This window comes from Myotis nattereri (assembly GCF_964212035.1).
Source record: "Myotis nattereri genome assembly, chromosome: 5".
Classification (NCBI taxonomy): domain Eukaryota; kingdom Metazoa; phylum Chordata; class Mammalia; order Chiroptera; family Vespertilionidae; genus Myotis; species Myotis nattereri.
The window spans coordinates 3,020,791-3,038,497 of NC_138080.1; the positions used below are offsets into that span (position 1 = coordinate 3,020,791).

At 49.3% G+C, this 17,707-nt stretch overlaps 1 long non-coding RNA gene across 2 annotated transcripts; it reads right to left on the bottom strand.

Moving 5' to 3' along the window:
• Positions 1-7,650: 7,650 nt before the first annotated feature.
• LOC308519679 lies at positions 7,651-13,073 on the bottom strand. 2 transcript variants are annotated; one of them, XR_013996017.1, is made up of 4 exons: positions 12,993-13,073; positions 12,153-12,255; positions 10,090-10,224; positions 7,651-7,950 (listed from the first exon to the last, which is right to left on the bottom strand). It is a non-coding gene; the product is annotated as an uncharacterized lncRNA (long non-coding RNA). The 2 variants fall into 2 exon arrangements; XR_013996016.1 differs by lacking the exon at positions 10,090-10,224.
• Between the last annotated feature and the right edge of the window lie 4,634 nt (positions 13,074-17,707).

Here is a 17,707-nt window from a genome sequence, read left to right on the forward strand (position 1 = left end):
GATGTTTCTATCTCTCTCTCCCTGAAATCAATAAAAAATGTAATTAAAAAGAAAATAAAAAAACTCAGTTCCTAATATCCATCTTATGTTACTTCTCCCTGTATGCAAAACTGGGGCTGCTGACGATTCTACACCCGAGCCGATGTGGCTCAGGTCCTGTCTTCCTGGGCGAGGCTCGCTGCTGGGCCACACAGCACGCCCGGCTCAGAGCTATCTGGGAACGTGAAGTCAAAGGGACCGCATTTATTTAAGAAACATATTCTTTAGTACTTCTGATACTTGGAAAGAGGTGTGAACATCGTGTACCATTCATCACAGTAAGCTTCCTCACAAACTCATCAACATCTATTAGAAACAAATTAAACTTATAGTGCCACAGACTGAACGTGTGTTCCCCTGTAATGGGCATGTTGAAACCCTAACTCCCAAAGTGATGGTGAAGCCTTTGCGAGGCGATGAGGTTGTGAGGGTGGAGCCCTCATTGTGGGATTAGTGCCCTTATAAGAGACCTACAGCGCTTCTCGCCTCTCCTCCCTCCCCCGCCACAGGACACAGACGGCAGCCCTCTGAACCCGCAGCAGCTCTCACCAGACATTGAATCTGTTGGGGTCTTGATCTTGGACTTCCCAGCTTGAGAACTGTGAAAAATAAATGTCTGCTGTTTACAGCGGCCTGAACAGACTAAGATGCCTAGCAACACTAAAATTATCATGGTGCCAGATGCATTAATTATGGTTAATATCATAATTATCAGACTGCATTAGACCACCCCATTTGTATAATCCCATGCCCTGATGTTGACTTAACTGGCCCTGTCAGCAGAGTCAGAGAATATTAATATTTTGGATACAATAAGAAGAAGAAGAAGAAGCAAAGAACGAGCTACTATCTTGTCCAATACAACTCACTAATACTATGTTAATAGCATAATGAAACTCCTTGGCTCAAACAACCATCTGCTTAGAATCGAAGACCTTTAGAATTAGACACTATTTTAAAATCCTCCACATCAATTCCTTTTTGCAGAAGGGAACCTAGAGGAGTTGAGAAACTAGCTCATCTCACACTACATGGCTCACATGAGGACCAGGAACCCTGCTTCTGGTCTAACGCACCCCCCCTCCCCCATCTCGTTCTGTCTCCCCACGGTCACACAGTCCCCAGGGTCACACTCCACACATTCTCTGCGGACACACAGTGTGCGGTTTCATACTGGTGAACATCTGTCTGGACACAGCCTTATGTAATGTGGGTACCTCATGTAATGACCGCAGAGAAAGAAGACTGAACAAGAGGTGATGTTAGTAGCATGTGGGGTCTTCCTCGCAATGCTGGAAGTCTGACTTCCATCCGTAGAAAACTGTTCATGTGAAAACATCACCCCATGTTCAGTGGAAGGGAGTGAATTTCCACACTGTACTGAAGAGTGAAGATGGCTCCTTCCACTAAAAACCTCCTGCTCTGTGTCTTTCAAACTGTAGTTGTGTTCTGCTAAGGGGTCTGGAAAGCAATTCAATCGGGTGTGACCGGCCGCTTTTCAAACGAGGGAAATAAAGCAAAATAAAATATCAGAGCACACCTCTCACAATAGCAGCGTTGTCTCATGAGCTTTTGATTTGTTTTACGTATGTCACGTGAGCAAGATCAAAACGTAAAAGATGCCGCTTCCTTTAGGTGGAAAGCTACTGTTGCTGTTGGAAAATTAAAAAAATGTTAGCAGTGTTTGTAGCGGCTGAATTGGCTTCTCTCCATCCCATAAAAACTACTATAACCAATTTGAGGAGAGTTCTCCTGAATTAGAAGAATTTGAAACAGTGGGACAAAAACTTGTACAAAACGATTTAATCAGAAAACTTTGACTTTAAAATGTACAAAAAGGCTCTCACATACAATCCAGGGATACTGTTTGCCAAGAGTCAGTTGTTGTTATTTTCCCAGTGCAATTTCAGGCTGAGGGCTTGTTTCATGGACGAGAGAAGGAAAGGCTTGAGCACTAACAGGTAAGTGTGAGAAGTAAGCCCCGTGCTCCGGAATCCTGCCTCTGTGGACACCGACAGTTCTTTGAAGTCGTTCTATCCTCGAGTCCTTTCCAACAATTTTCTTACTCTAACAAAAATGTGGCTCATTCCCTCTTTTCTTTTGAGTGTGAAGTGAATTTCAACAAGGAAGTGCAACTTGGAAACACTGGTGCCCTGAATATTTCTGTCACCTTCACAATGACACGCGCTCTGGGCAACTTCCTCTGGTGGGGTCAGCCCTTCGGCCGATAGCTGTGAGCAAAGGACAAGGTGTGATTTTCCTATTGCATTCCCAAAGCGTTGCTTTAAAAACAAGCCAGCAGGAGAGGTAGTGTGTGTGTGTGTGTGTGTGTGTGTGTGCGTGCGTGTGCGTGTGTGTGTGTGTATGTATGCACTGTTCACTGAGGCTTAGGTTGGTCAGGTTCCCAAGTGTGTGTGTGTGTGTGTGTGTGTGTATGTATGCTGGGTCACAGCGGCTTAGCTTGGTCAGGTTCCCCAGCGGTGGGAAAATACATCTGGTAAATTTCCAAACACCTTCGTGTGTTTCAAGCTAGAGAAGGCCTGGACATCCCGGTTCAGAAAGAGCCGTCTCTGCCTGACTTCCCCACATCCCTGCCCTGGGCTTTCAGAGGGCACCCAGCTGCCAAAACTCGAACACAAGAGAGACGTCACTGCGCTTGAAGCAACACCACCATCTCCTGTGAAACTTACAAGCTCATTTGACACCAGGCCCTTCGGAGGGTTCAGGACTGGCCCACCGTCCTGGCTTAGTGTGTCCAGCGTGAGCTTGGGTAACTCTGCCTCCATGAGCTTAACGTTCCTCGTCTGCACAGTGAGAGATCTGAACCTAGTCTCTCAGATCCTTCCCATTGCTGCGATTCTAACGAATCTTACATATAATACTAGAGGCCCGGCACACGAAATCGTGCGGGTAGGATCCCTAGGGCCTGGCCTTCTGTGATCAGGGCCACCTTCTGCCCATTTGCCAACACCCAGGCCGAACGCCGCCTCTGCCACAGGGCTGTCAGGCCATTGGGATCACCAGCTCATCCATTGCTGCTCGAGGGCTCAGGCCTGCAGGAAAGCAGGCGCCAGCGACTTCACCTCCATGCATGTGCGCCAGGCTAGCTGCTGATGGAACGCGCTGCCTGCTTGGGGCCACTCACGCGGGTGCCGCTGCTGCTGGGGATGAGCTGGTGATCCCACGGCCTGACAGCCAGCCCAGTCCTCCTGCCACCCACCACAATTCCCCCTTCCACCATCGCTGATCCATCGGAGCCTGCGGGCCGGGGGCAGGGACCAAGAGGTTAGCCATTCAGCCCGATCGCCAGTCCCCAGTCCCACCCCACTCGTGGGCTGGGGGCGGGGGGGGGGGGTTGGGGGTCGGGACCAAGAGGTGCTCAATGCACCTCAGGGTGACTGGTCGTTTGGTCGTCACAGTTGTCACAGACACTGGCTTTTTATATATATAGAAGATACGCTATAAAATGTTTTATAAATAGAGATATTTATGCACGAAAAACCTAGTGAATGGCTTAATGACAAAATCTCTAGAAGTTTCTGTGGTTTTTGGCGGAGGCCATACCACCTTTGCTCATTTCTGCTAACGGAACCGCCACGGCTGTCACAGGCAGCACCAGAACTGCAGGTTCCAGCTTGTGTTTACCGCCTGCCTGACGTGTGCCAGGGGCCTCACTGTCACTGTCTCTGAGATAAGGATATAATAATATCTAAGTGTTCATATCTAGGATCGTTCGGGAAGTAAAGCAATCTGCACGAGGCACTTGGTTTCGGATGCATATTTTGGGATGAAATAAAGACGGGGAACAGAAATGTAGGGGTCTTGTCGCCGGTTGTTATTTAATGCGCATTTAGAAGGCTGTCATCCAATCCTTCCGTTTCTGGATCAGGAAAGAGAGGTGAGAAGAGCTGAAGTCACCAGCCCACAGCCACGCAGCGACTTGTGAAGACTGCCACAAGTCTCCCTCCAGCGTTCTTTCTATGACATCCGGCTACTGTTGAACACAAGCGATTCTGCCACCCGTTCCTTTCATCCTCTCTCTCGGGTTACAAACACGGCTAGAAAAATTAAAAACCAGGCAAAGAAATGCCCACATGGGGTTGGCAACCCTACTAATCCTGCTGACAGCCACCCAGCTGGGGACCAGCTGGGACCCGTGGCAGCCTCCAGATGAGGAGACCGAGGTTAGGAGAAGTTAATAACCGCTCAGGGCACACAGAATCTAAGGGGCAAGGTCAGAACCTGAACCTAGGTCTGTCCGGGTCTAGAGGCGTGGTCATTACGATACCATGCTGCCCTTGGACATGGTCGCTTCTTGGCTTTCTAAACAGTTTTAATGCTGCCACCTGGGTGAACTTGGATTCCAAGTGGAAGGTCAGGCGTCCAGCCTTCAACATCTGCCCCAATGATTCAGCTGAAGACAAAGAAGATCCTAACTTGGCAACACAAAACTCTAGGCAGAGCAGTGAATCTGATGCGATACGGTTAAGACTTTAAGATCTGCTTGGCCGGTGTGGCTCAGTGGTTGAGCGTGGACCTATGAACCTGGAGGTCACGGTTTGATTCCTGGTCAGGGCACATGCCCAGGTTGCGGGCTGGATCCCAAACAGGGTGTGTGCAAGAGGCAGCCAATCAATGATTCTCTCATCATTGATGTTTCTATCTCTCCCTCCCTCTCTTTCATCAATAAAAATATATTAAAAAACAACAAAAACCTTTAAGATCTAATAGGATGTTTTAAAAAAATAAAAGAAACAGATGATGAAGTTGCTTGTGTTCTGAGGCAGTAAAAACATTTGTGTCTAAAAAATTAACGGCATTAAGATTTAGGAAACCTGGCTTAATATAAATTCACACACACAAAAAAATTCAGTATTTTGAACATAAACTTACATTGGCTAACAAAGTGACATAGTCGTGAAACAAGTTAAAACAATCTTAGACTGTCCGGATAAAAACACCCAGAGAGGATATAATTCCCCCAAACCATAAATCCGGCCGATTGTAAAAACCTGGTTTTATTTTTGGATGCCACGTTTTTTCCAAGTTGATAATGAAAGTGCAGTGTGAATTCAGGGCACGGAGGAGGGACTGGGACTTGTTGATGAGCCCATTGTCAGTGCACACAGATAAGAGCCTCCTTAGATGGAGGCCAGGCCCACGTGGGGGAAGGCAGTGTTTCAGGTGATGACAGAAAAATGCCTTCCTGTTACTGATAACTTCAATGTCACAGTCACTTCGGATCCCAGTTCAGAGCCAAACAAGCCACGGGCTCAGGCCTACGTGTGTTTCTTCTGATCTCATTCTCTATGTTCCACTTGCATTTTAATTGCCCGTAGCTCTGATTCCTTCTCTGATAAATACCTGGCCACTGTTTTATAGCATACGCTAGAATTCACTTTATTTCACTTTACTTTGTTAAGAATGTACTTTAAATCCTTTGTAGGATGAGGTGAAGTTGGTTTGATTAGCTTAATATTTACTAGGCCTTCAACAATTGAGAGAACTGAGTATTTTTAGCTGGAAAACACAAGAGATGTTTTCAAAGGTGAACAGTCTTTTTTTTTAATTCTTTATTAGTTTAGGTATTACAAATGTGTCCTCATCCCCCCCATTAAACTCCCATCCTCCCCCCCACCCCCCCACCCCCCCCACTCATGCTCTCATCCCCCTGTTGTCCATGTCCATTGGTTTGGCTTATATGCGTGCATACAAGTCCTTTGGTTGATCTCTTCCCCTTGCTCCCTCCCTCCCCTACTTTCCCTCTGGGGATTGATAGTCTGATCGCTGTTTCTCTGTCTTTGGATCTGTCCCTGTTCATCAGTCTATGTTGTTCTCTATATTCCACAAATGAGTGAAATCATGAGGTATTTATCTTTCTCTGACTGGCTTATTTCACTTAGCATAATGCTCTCCAGTTCCATCCATGCTGTTGCAAAAGGCAAGAGTTCCTTCTTTTTTACCGCACAAAGCTGAACAGTCTTACAGAAAAGCGAACAGGTACAGATTTCTGTGGCCACAAAGAACAAAAGCAAGACAGCGTGTGAACATTATTGGGAGGTGGATGAAACTGCCTGGGACGAACATTCTGGAAGAGCTGTGGAAGTCTTAAGGAGGAACAGGCTGCCCCTCGAAGCTTCAGCGTTTCTGTCCCTGTCACCACCTTTGAACAGAGGTTGGGGACAACCCACCAGGGAGGGGAGGCCGGATCAGAGGACATCGGAAGCCTCCTGGGTCTCTGAGGCTGTCGTAAGTACACACCCCAGCAAGGAAAACAACATATAGGTTCGTAGAGCCCCACATTACCATCGATGACAGCAGCGATCATCAGAACAGCAGTAATGGCCATAATGACACAGTACAGGGCTTGACAGCTCCTTTCATCTGGGGCCTTGTCAAGGGACATCAGGTGTAAGTATTACTTCTCACCCCCATTTTGCAGATAAGACAATTAGAATGTTTCAACATGAAATAACACAGAAGGGTAATGAAATCGCCTAAGCTGACAGTAAGTCAGCAAAAATGAAGGTGTCCACTAGTGCAACCACTGACTGTAGTTAACTAGCAAATGTGGGCTGAGTTTGGTCTTCTGATGTGTAGCGAGATGTCACGCTGCTAAACGCTGAGGGGCCCAGCGAACACTGACTGGCGTCTGGAATTCCCTATTTTATACGAGGATGCAGGACCCTCAGGGCTCTCGCTCCGCCCCACACTTGCCTTACTCTTCCCGACCAGCTACGTCATGGCCAGGCCCATCGCCTCAGCAGCTCGGAGCTCACCTCTCTACAGCTTCGCAATCAGACAAAAAAGGGATCTTTCCTGCAAGTTCTAACTTGAAAACTCCTGGGAAAGGATGCCAATTAGCCTGAATCACTCCTACCAAGAACTGTGGCCAGAAGAGGGTGAAACACGCCCCCCCCCCCCCTTGGCGCTATGCCCACGCTGTGGTTCAGTGATCTGGCTCTACGACTGAAAGCAGAGGACAAAGCAATACACGTCCACCACAGGTCTTTTCTCAATCGAAGGAAATGACATGTATATTAGCCACAGTGCCAAATACATTCTCACCAGTTTTATCAGAAGTCTACATAATAAATAATTAGGTTTTCTAACTTCCTAAGAGATTACTTAATAAAAAAGATTATAACCTGCCCTAGCCGGTTTGGCTCAGTGGGTAGAGCATCGGTCTGTGGACCCAAGGGTCCCAGGTTCGATTCTGGTCAAGGGCACGTACCTCGGTTACAGGCTGCTACCCAGCCCGGCCCCTGGGCAGGTCTCGTGCAGGAGGCAACCAATCGATGTGTTTCTCTCACATCAATGTTTCTCTCTGTCTTTCCCTCTCTTCCACTATGCCTAAAATCAATGGAAAAATATCCTCGGGTGAGGATTAGCTAACTAACTAAATGGATAGATAGACAGATAAATAAAACTGTAGTTTTATCTCATTTTTGGGTGCTTTTCTCCCTTACTTTTTTTCCCCTTCTGAACGATTCTTATCATTTCAAAGATGACAGTTACTTTGGCCATAACACAATGGTACTTCCGGTTCCAACTGTGCGAAGCTACTTGGGACGTATTCACAGAGGGCATCTGAGTTTTTGTGGTGTTTTTTTTTTAAATATATTTTATTGATTTTTTTACAGAGAGGAAGGGAGAGGGATAGAGAGTTAGAAACATCGATGAGAGAGAAACATCAATCAGCTGCCTCTTGCACACCTACTGGGGATGTGCCTGCAACCAAGGTACATGCCCTTGACCGGAATTGAACCTGGGACCCTTGAGTCTGCAGGCTGACACTCTATCCACTGAGCCAAACCGGTTAGGGCGGCATCTGAGTTCTGACAGCGACCAGCAGCCTTCCAGGGACAGTCAGCCACGGCACCCTCTTTCCAGGGGTCTCCGCCCTCTTCTCTTGGTGACGGTACATTTCAGTTGTACAGGAAAAAAGAAGAAGGAAAGAAGGTCTTACGGTTACGTTTCCATTCTGTGACTTACCGTGGACGCTAACTCAGGTGTTGAACAACTCTACTGACTCCTATTCGGGCCACAGTATCAGACTTTACAGACAGAGGGGCCAAGAGAGACAGGCCCTTCATGGGATTTTCTTCCTACATGGTGAGAAAGTTGGTATGCAAGCAAATAAATGAGCAAAACAGTCACAGGCTGTGTTAAGTATTTGGGGAATCAAAAGGACAGTGGATGGAGGTCCACAGGGAGTCCAGGAGGCTCTCTCAGTGGAAACGAGTCGCCACTGGAGACGCAGGGAAGGGTGCTGTCGGCCAACACTGGCCCTACTGACATCTTAGACCGTAGAATTCTGTTGTGGGGACTGTCTGTCCATTGTAGCAGGGGTCTCTCCCACTGGATACTGCCCTCCCTCCCCCGAAATGTGTTTCTGGCCATTGCCAAATGCCTCCTGGGAGCCCCGCCCCCCACCCCCAGGCTGAGAGCCACTACTGTAGACACAGGGAATTAAGAAGGTGAAGCCTCAGACAGCATGAGACACTGTTAGAGAGCTAGGGACAGGCCATTCGGGGTCTGCAGGCCGTGGCAAGAATTTGGATTTTATTTTACACTAGTGGCCTGGTGCACGAAATTCGTGCGGGGGTGGGGGGTGTCCTTCAGCCTGGCCTGCACCCTCTCCAATCTGGGACCCCTCGGGGGATGTCCAATTGCCGGTTCAGACATCCCTCTTGCAATCCGGGACCACTGGCTCCTAACCGCTCACCCCTAACTACTCTGCCTGCTGGCCTGCTTGCCCCCAACTGCCCCCCCTTGCTGGCCTGCTCACCCCCAATTGCCCCCCTGCTGGCCTGATCGCCCCCTACTGGCCTCTTCTGCCAGCCTGCTCGCCCCCAACTGACATCCCCTGCTGGCCAGCTCATCCCCAACTGCCCCCCCCCCCCGGCCTGCTTGCCTCCAACTGCCCTCCCCTGCTGGCCTGCTCGCCCCAAACTGCCCCCCACTGCCAGCCTGCTTGCCCCCAATTGCGCCCCCGGTGGCCTGCTCACCCCTAACTGCCCTCCCCTCCTGGCCTGATCACCCCTAACAGCCTCTGCTTCAGCCCTGCCACCATGGCTTTGTCCAGGTCTCCCGGTCTAATTAGCATATTACCCTCTCATTAGTGTAGATAAATGGCAAGTCATTGAACACTTTTAAGTCGGGGAGTAACATGTCTATATTCAAAACAGACGACTCGGGCTCCTGTGTGGGAAATGGGTTTAAACCAAGGAGGGTAAATGCGACCTCAGGGCCAGGCACTGAAGGAGCCTGAAGAGCAGCCAGCGAGGTCAGGGCAAAGGCGGGAGAGGATGCGTCCCAGCCACTGGGCTGAGTGTGCGGAGGGAGTGGTGGCCGGTGACTGCATCGTTCCGGTGACCTCATCACCAGGTCACCGCCTGAAGACTTTTCTGGAATCGCTCTGTTTAGCTCATCTTCTTGCTTAGCTATAATTTCCCCTACGAATCTTCTGTATATAATTCCAAAGTAATCATCTTGTTCTAGAACACACAGAGGCTTCCTGTCACAGCCCTACGCCGGCCTTGTTTATTCCTGTTTCTAAAAATTTGCTCTTGAAGTAGCCGTGTCTCTCCCCTAACGCCCTCGAACACAACCACCGTGAACCCTGCAGGCTGAGGCTCATGCTTGATCTCCCTCAGAAACCCCCCTCCCACCCCCAACAATTCTGTTCCACACAGATGTCTCTATTCTCTAAAAAAATCAACGAAACTCCTAATTCTTCACTCCATCTGCTGAGCACGAACTTGTTAAGCATCTGTGCCAGGCACTGTGCTGGGCCCTGGAAATAAAACAATGCAAAAGTACAGTCTCAGCTCTCCAGGACCTTAGCTAGCATGGAAACAAAGCTTGTCAGCAGCAGTTTGTCTAGTATCTGATCCGAGTCAGCCATTCAGTGGCTGCTTCTCCGGCCATGGGCCGCCCTGCCCCGCCCAGCTCAGTCCCGGCACACTACGCCTGGAGCTGGGGATCGCCTCCTGGAATTACTCATCACTGCACCTGCTACTCATCCTTTCCCGGAGTCTGAGTTACCTTCGCTCCAGAAGAGGGGTACCAGGTGCGTCAGTGTGACGGTGCAGGTGATGCAAACTCTGGCTAGGCCTCAGATGAACCATGAGGGGGTCCTTTTCTTTAAAAACCCTCATCAGAGGATATTCTTTTCCATTGCTTTTTTCAGAGAGTGGAAGGGAGGGAGGAGGGAGAGAGAGAGCCACTGATGTGAGAGAGACACATCGACTGGGGGCAGGGAGTGAACCTGCAACCCCTGTATGTGCCCTTAACGGGGAATCGAACCCATGACCCTTTGGTGCGTGGGCCGCCGCTCTAACCACTGGGCACACCTGCCATGGCATTAGGCCGTCTTTGGCCTGCCAAGCCCATCCCCTTGTATGATCTTATGCCAGTGTGATATACAGAGATCCTTCTTTGTAAATGTGGGTCCATCCAGAAATAACTATGTTGTGTCGTTCCTAACTACAACGTTTCCTGGCACCCTGGCAGTTTGGAATGTCACAACATAGGTTTTAAATGTATTTTAAAATGCCTATTTCTGTCCTAATATGCAGGACAATTTTCCATGTTTGCTTCAGATTCACCCCCTGACACACTACTTGTGACCTATGACACATCCATCACTTAAAACCCGATACTTAGACATGCCAAGAACTGGCAGGAGGTGTGAAATGATATGAGTAAAAAAAGTGTACAGTCAGGGTTTAGTCAAACCCCTGAGCAGGGTGGACTGTGCGAGCATTCATTCTTCCGTAATCTCCCAGTGAGGGAGGCAGATAGGGTGCGTCTATGAGCCACAGTTCCAATTATTTTTTTAAGAGTGGAGGTGGGGGCTGCTCCGTCAGTTATGTTTGCACAGAAATAACTATAGTACAATATCGAAGCTATAATAGAAATATGCCCTAAAACGATGAAAGAGGCGCACATCTATCTCGGAAAGTTATGAAAAGTCCCACGGAGGAGACAGGTATTAGACGGAGACCTGGAGGGTCTGGAGGGAACGGAGCCGGATCTCAGGAGCCAGGAGTGTGTAGCCAATGGGAAAGGACGAAGACCGTGAGGGGCTCTGCTGGTGATGGGGAGCCGGCACAGTCCTGGCCGAGGAACCTCGTGATGGGGAGCCGGCACAGTCCTGGCCGAGGAACCTCGCGACCGTATTTTCACGTTGGAGAGATGACTGGCAGCATGGAGGCTGGGCTGGCGTGGGATGTAACTAGAGGCTATTTCGATAGTCCCAGGGCAGTGAGTCAGGAGGGAGGATGACGACTTGATAGACGGAGAAGGGAGAGTACAGGTTTAAGACAGGCGGGTGTGACAGATACTGAAGGAGATAAGAGCCAATAGGAAGGGATACCAGGCTAGAGGAAATGAAGGAAATGCAATATAGTATGTCCTCGGTTACATCGGAGATCCGTTCCTATGGCGCGATGTAACGCGATTTTCGCCGTCATTTGGAACCCACCTACATAAGCATCTGAGTCACATGGAGCACGTACACAGCAGGAATGAAGTGAAACAGTAAAAAAAAAATTAAAAGAAAGATAACAATTCCTGACCTTTACTGGTGATAAATAAAAAACATAAAGCACATATGTACATACGTCGAAATGATGAAACTTTTTTTAAATAAATGGGAGATGGTGATGTAACCACGAAACAACGTTCGTTGAGTCTAACATAACCCGAGGACTGTCTGTGTAGAGCAGCGGTTCTCAACCTGTGGGTCGCGCCCCCTTTGGGGGGTCGAACAACCCTTTCACAGGGGTCCCCTAAGACCATTGGAAAACACATATATAATTACATATTGTTTTTGTGATGAATCACTATGCTTTAATTATGTTCAATTTGTAACAATGAAATTGGGGGTCACCACCACATGAGGAGCTGTATTAAAGGGTCGCGGCGTGAGGAAGGTTGAGAACCGCTGGTCTAGCGGAACTCGTGGATTTCTGACTTGGCCAACTGGGTGCCGGTATCTGAAACAGGGAATGAAAATGGGCTTGGTTCCAGGTGGGTGGGGAGAGACGCTGCACCGAAGTAGGAAATGGTAGATGGCGATGTCAATGTGGGGCCCACGAAGGTACCTGTGTGAGGTCGAATGAAGATGCTGTTGCCTGGAGCAGGCACACCAGGAGGAACATTCAACACGCGTCAGCCAGGTGGTCCCCGACCCAGGAGACGGGGGCACTAGGGGAAGCCCAGAGGAGTGCATGGGGTTATCATCATTATTTTTAAAATGTAGAGTTTTTACCCTCCTCCTTCCAAAGTTTTAAATTTCCGGAAGGCAAAGAACCATGTCTTAAATGTCACTGAATTTGAACGCAGTGAGTGCTCGAGAAATCCTCAATTCTGTTCGAGGTACTGTTCGTCCACATCATCCTCTTTCCTCAAATAAACCTGGAGTTTCCTACGAGTGGACCTGCATCAGCGCCCCGCCAGCCCCCGCTTTGGGATGAGCTCCAAGACGATTTACAACGGACCGGGGCGGCGTTCAGGCTCAAGACGCCCGCGGGTTGTCGTTTTCTTACTACAATTCCCAAGAAACAGTTCACTAGGAAGCCAGGCTTAGCCTAATTCCCCAGAAAGTGAAAAGCTGCTGGGCAGCACGCACGGAGGCAGCCACAGTGATCTTAGCACATTCTGCCTTTAGCCGGGTCAGCAGGTGTGGGAAAGCCTGCATGTGAACCGCCGCAAACCGCCGCCGGGGATGCACACCTGCACACGGCCCGCCCCCGACAGCTGCAGGGAGCGCGGACCTGCACGGGGGCTGGTGCCAGGGAGACACGCAGCTCCCAGGCTACACCCCGACCCGGAGCCCTGGGCTGGGGACTCGCCTCCCGGGCTCAGGACACTCCCCGCGGGCACCGGAAGAGCGACCAGCACGAGAGGGCGCGCCCCGCCCTCGCCGGCGCCGCCAGCCCTACCTGCAGCCACCTGGCCCGGCAGGCAGACCCGGGGCGGCGCCCGGCGCCCGCCTTCGGAAGATGCTCCAGCCCAGCCTCGGCTCTCGCGGGATCTCGCGCCCCAGCGAACCCCCGCGGGAATACCGCCCCGCAGGTCCGACCCAGGAACTCGGGCCGGGGCGGGGCCGGCTGGTGAGCGTGGGGGCGGGGCCAGCGCGAGGGGGCGGGGCGAGCGCGCGGCGCCGAGGGGCGGGGCTGCCGGGACCTGTTGATCGCAGGTGTCACGGCCCGGCCAGGCCCGGGGTGCCTGCGTGTGCGCATGCTCCGTGCGCAGGGTCGCGCTCTGGGCGGCGGAGTCCGGCCGCCGGTGCTCCAGTTCCCCGCGCGCGGCGGTGGCGGCGGAGGCGGCCGGCGTGTCTGCCCGGTGCTGGCGCGAGGGAGAGGAGGGCGCCCTGCGGGAGAGGAAGGGCCGAGCGCAGGTAAGTCTCGGGAACGTGTCCCTGGATGGAGACCCAGCGACCTGCGACCCCGCGGGCCCCACTGGGACACCAGGCTCCAGCCCCGAGACCCCGTCCGCCCGCCACCCACTCCCGGGGCCCACGCGGGCTCCTGGCCGGGCCCGAGGGCCCACGCTGAGCGGGTGGCGGCGGCGGCGGCGCCGCTGCATTGGCGGGCGGGTGGCCCGGGAGGACCCGGGTCCCGCGGGGGCGCTCGGGGCGCTGGAGGCGGGCGCGCGCCGCTGCCCCGGTCCCTGCCCGGCCCCGGCCGCTGCCCGTAAAGGGGTCCGCGCGGCCGGGTGCCCCTCCGTGGAGACCACAGGTGATCGGACCCGCGAGAGCCCCTGGGCTGCTGGTTGCTGGGGAGCAGGAGTCACTTCCAAAGTTAATGTTTAGCTTCTGAACGGTCACCCATGGGACGTTGACCAGCGCCTTTTGCACGTCGGAGCACAGGAGGCACCTGCGCAGGTGCCGGGAGGGTCCCGGAGCTGCCGTCTGAGCGCCTCGGGCTTTGCTACCCGCTGCGGAGTTTTCTGCATCAGCGCGAGGTCTGATCGAGGCTTGCAAAGTGCACTGCGAGGCTTAACGTGTCACCCAGCCATTTGCCAAATGTTGCTTTATCTGGGAAAAACCAGTTTGTGTGCGGGGGAGGGGAGGGGAGGTTTTCCGCAGGGCATTTTCAAGGCTGTTTTTTGAGGGATGTTCCACAGTAAACTTAGGAAGTGCTTTGTGCTGAGGGGGTCTGATTCGCTTTTAGTTCTGGGCTCTGGAAGGAAAAGCACGGCTGGTTCTCAGGATTGAAAAGGAGTCGCCAGTGCCGACACAAAGTGAACTTTTGGCTAAATGGATACTTAACTGGTTAGTTTTATTCCCGTTCTTTTTTAAGTTCCATGGTATGGGCTCTAGGCAAAGACCCTGTGTCCCGTTGAAGAGAAATTAAACACACAAAACGCATTTTGCAAAAGCAGTATGTGATTTATCTGCCATTGTCATAAGAATTCCAAATGGACTAACTCACTGTAGGTAGGAGTTAAGTGTGGCCTGAAAAAAACAAGGGTTTTTGTTTTTGTTTTACGTTTTAAAGGATTTTGAAATAAGCTGTTTGGACAGCGCGACCAGGCTCATGATGACTGGACCTAAGTCATGAAAGTGATTTATTGAAACTTGTTCACAAATTAAACTCACTGGTGGTGATGTGTATTCTTTCCGACAGTGTCTAAAAAAAATAAGTGCCCAAGAATACACATTTCTTTTTCCCTATTAATTTTTGAAAAAGAGTTTTTATAAATTTTGGTAGATGGAACTTGATACTAATAGGCAACCCATTAATATTATTGTTTCTCTAGACGGTACAAAAAGTAGGATCTAAAAAGATAGCTGTTTTAATGGGGCAGGGGCACCTCTTCCACCTACTTTACTTTTTTCCTTAAAAAGAAAAGAAAATCACAAAACTCATAATTTAGTATGTTCTGTGACTCAAGGTCTTTTATATTATTTAGTGCCAAGTAAATATTGTAAACTGAAGTATCAGGAAATAAATTTTGGAATTATATGGCTTAGAAGTTTGTTTCAGCAGGACAGAGAGTTAAATTATGAAAAGCTGATCTGTTTTAAGGTGAAACCCACATTTACAAGTCACAGTCAGAGGCATTTTGCCTGCAGGAGCTGTTTGGAATTCACTGGCCTACCATTCCACAGGGGACATTGCTTTACCCTCCAATTGTCTGAAAATACGTTTGAAATCTGCAAAGTGGTAGATGAAGCTGCCCTACAGAGACGCTGTCTTACTAAGCTACCCAGCACGTCTTCTTATTTGACAGCTGCAACTATAAGGTGTTCCTCAATTACAGACCTCAGAGAGCCTGCAGAGGTAGCTGCTCATTGCAGCTGGCAGTATTCCGAGGCAGAGCTGCTTGGTATGCCTGGGCCCAAAAGATCGTCAATCTAGCCTCATGTTGCTCATGGGCTCTTGGATGAAAGGAGGAATGTGCTCATTTGTGTCATCTGTGGAGAGCTAGCTAGGAATTAGTGATGATACAATGTGGCGTTAGTGTATTATTAATTTTGTATCGCTGTAATGACTTTAGATTTTGCATTGCAGTATGTGCGCGTAATAAGAGCAAGAAGTGGCTGCAACCTGTATACTACTACCACAGAGAAAATCTTCAAAGATTATATAAGCTTTAAATAACTTTATGTAAAACCCTAATCTGGCAAGTTATGAATTTTTTTAATACTAGGAATACTACATATTTAGAATATTTAGGCAAAAAGTATCTGTTGTTTGCTTTTCCAGGTTAACCTGTATCTTCTATCAGGAGTTCCTAAACTGGGCTCCATGCTTAGAACCAGAGCCTGTGGTTAGAGCTGCATTTTAACATAATTAACATTATTCTGAGGAGTCCATAGGCTCCATGAGCTACAAAAGGTGGCTGTGACACACCAATGCTAGAAACCATTGCATCCGGTTGAACAATTTTAGATTTACCGTATGTTCATATTTGTAATTTATCAGAAAATAAAATGTTATGCAGCGTAAACCATATTTGAATATCTTAGCTGGTTTGATGAACAAAATCAGTTACCTGTGTTGTCATGGTATTTTTTTTTTATTGCTTAAAGTATTACAAAGGGTATTACATATGTGTCCATTTTATCCCCCCGCCCTAGACAGTCCCCTAGCCTCCCCTACCCCCCAGTGTCTTATGTCCATTGGTTATGCTTATATGCATGCATACAAGTCCTTTAGTTGATCTCTTACCCCCCTACCTCCTGCCCCCCAACCCTCCCCGGCCTTCCCGCTGCAGTTTGACAATCTGTTTGAGGCAGCTCTGCCTCTGTATCTATTATTGTTCAAAAGTTTATAATGGTATTTTTTATTTAATTTTTTGGAAATCATTACATTAGCCTTCTATTTTGCAAATATTGACCTGCAGAAAGCAGTTTGAAGAAATACTTTTCCTTTGGGATATGGAACTTTTATATTTACCTTTTGTGCTTTGCCAAGTTAGCAAACTTGTTCAATGAACATTTATTGACCGAAAAGTTGTATGCTAGGCACTAGGGATTCAAAAACCAGTAGACAGTGTGAAAATGGTCAGATATATGAGTTCTTCCTTTTCTAAGCCTCGTCTCTGGTTCTTGCCAGTCCTCCCCCAACTGCACCGAGTTTCTGAAGATAAAAGAGTCTTTTTTCTCATACTCTTGCCTTCGTGAGTCGCCGCTTCTCCTCTCTCCCCATTCCCTTTTCAGCTCCCCGTGACCACACCGCGCCTGGAAGTGTGTTCTGATCCAGCAAAGGACGGTAGAGTACCTCATCCTTGCGTTAGGCACCACTCACTGCACTTGATACACTCTTTTGTTGAGGATTTATACTGCATCCTACAGGGAAGACAGATAATGAAGGGCATCTGAAGAGGATGCAGGTCCTCTCATCTAAAACGTCAGGAGAGCAGGATGGGCCCCACGGGACGGGAGTGCGGCACGGGGAGCGTTCTCAGCACTGAGACAAGGCGACCCCAATGTCAAGGTAACCTTTGGTCGCTCTCATTTTTTATGGCGGCTGGACTTCCTGTTATTTATGAATTTAAGTGGTCAGTAGGGATGTTTGTGGTTATTTTTCTGAAAAGTTTTACGGGCAGCAGTCCCCTTATCTGTGATTTAGCTCTCCCCGTTCCAGGTACCTGCACTCAACCACAGACTGAAATATTAAATGGAAATTCCAGAAATAAACAGTTCGTGAGTTTGAATCGTGCACCATAGTGTGACGACATCGCGCACTGTCCATGCTGTCCTGAGGTGACTCGGCATCTCCGCTCTGAGAATGCCCCTGCCCGTCAGTCAAGCTGTCGGGGGTATCACATCCACTGTCTCAGAACACAGTGCTTGTGTTCACGTCACCCTCATTTTACTTAGTGATGGCCCCCAAAGCCATGGTGGTGATTCAGACGTGCTAAAGAGAAGTCAGAAAGTGCTTCCTTTAAGTGGAAGGTGAATTTTCACAACTTAGTAAAGAAAGAAACAAATCTGCTGCCAAGGTCTGCGGTAGGGACTCTTCTGTCTGTGAAATTGTGAAGAAGGAAAAGAATTTGTGCTGGTTTGCTGGAGAGGGGTGAGACACATTTACAGATTAGTCTATAGTTTTTCTATTTTAAAAAATTATTATTATTTTTTTATTGAGAGAACTGCCACCTCCCACAACCACATCTCAATTACAACTAAAATACAGAACAACCATTA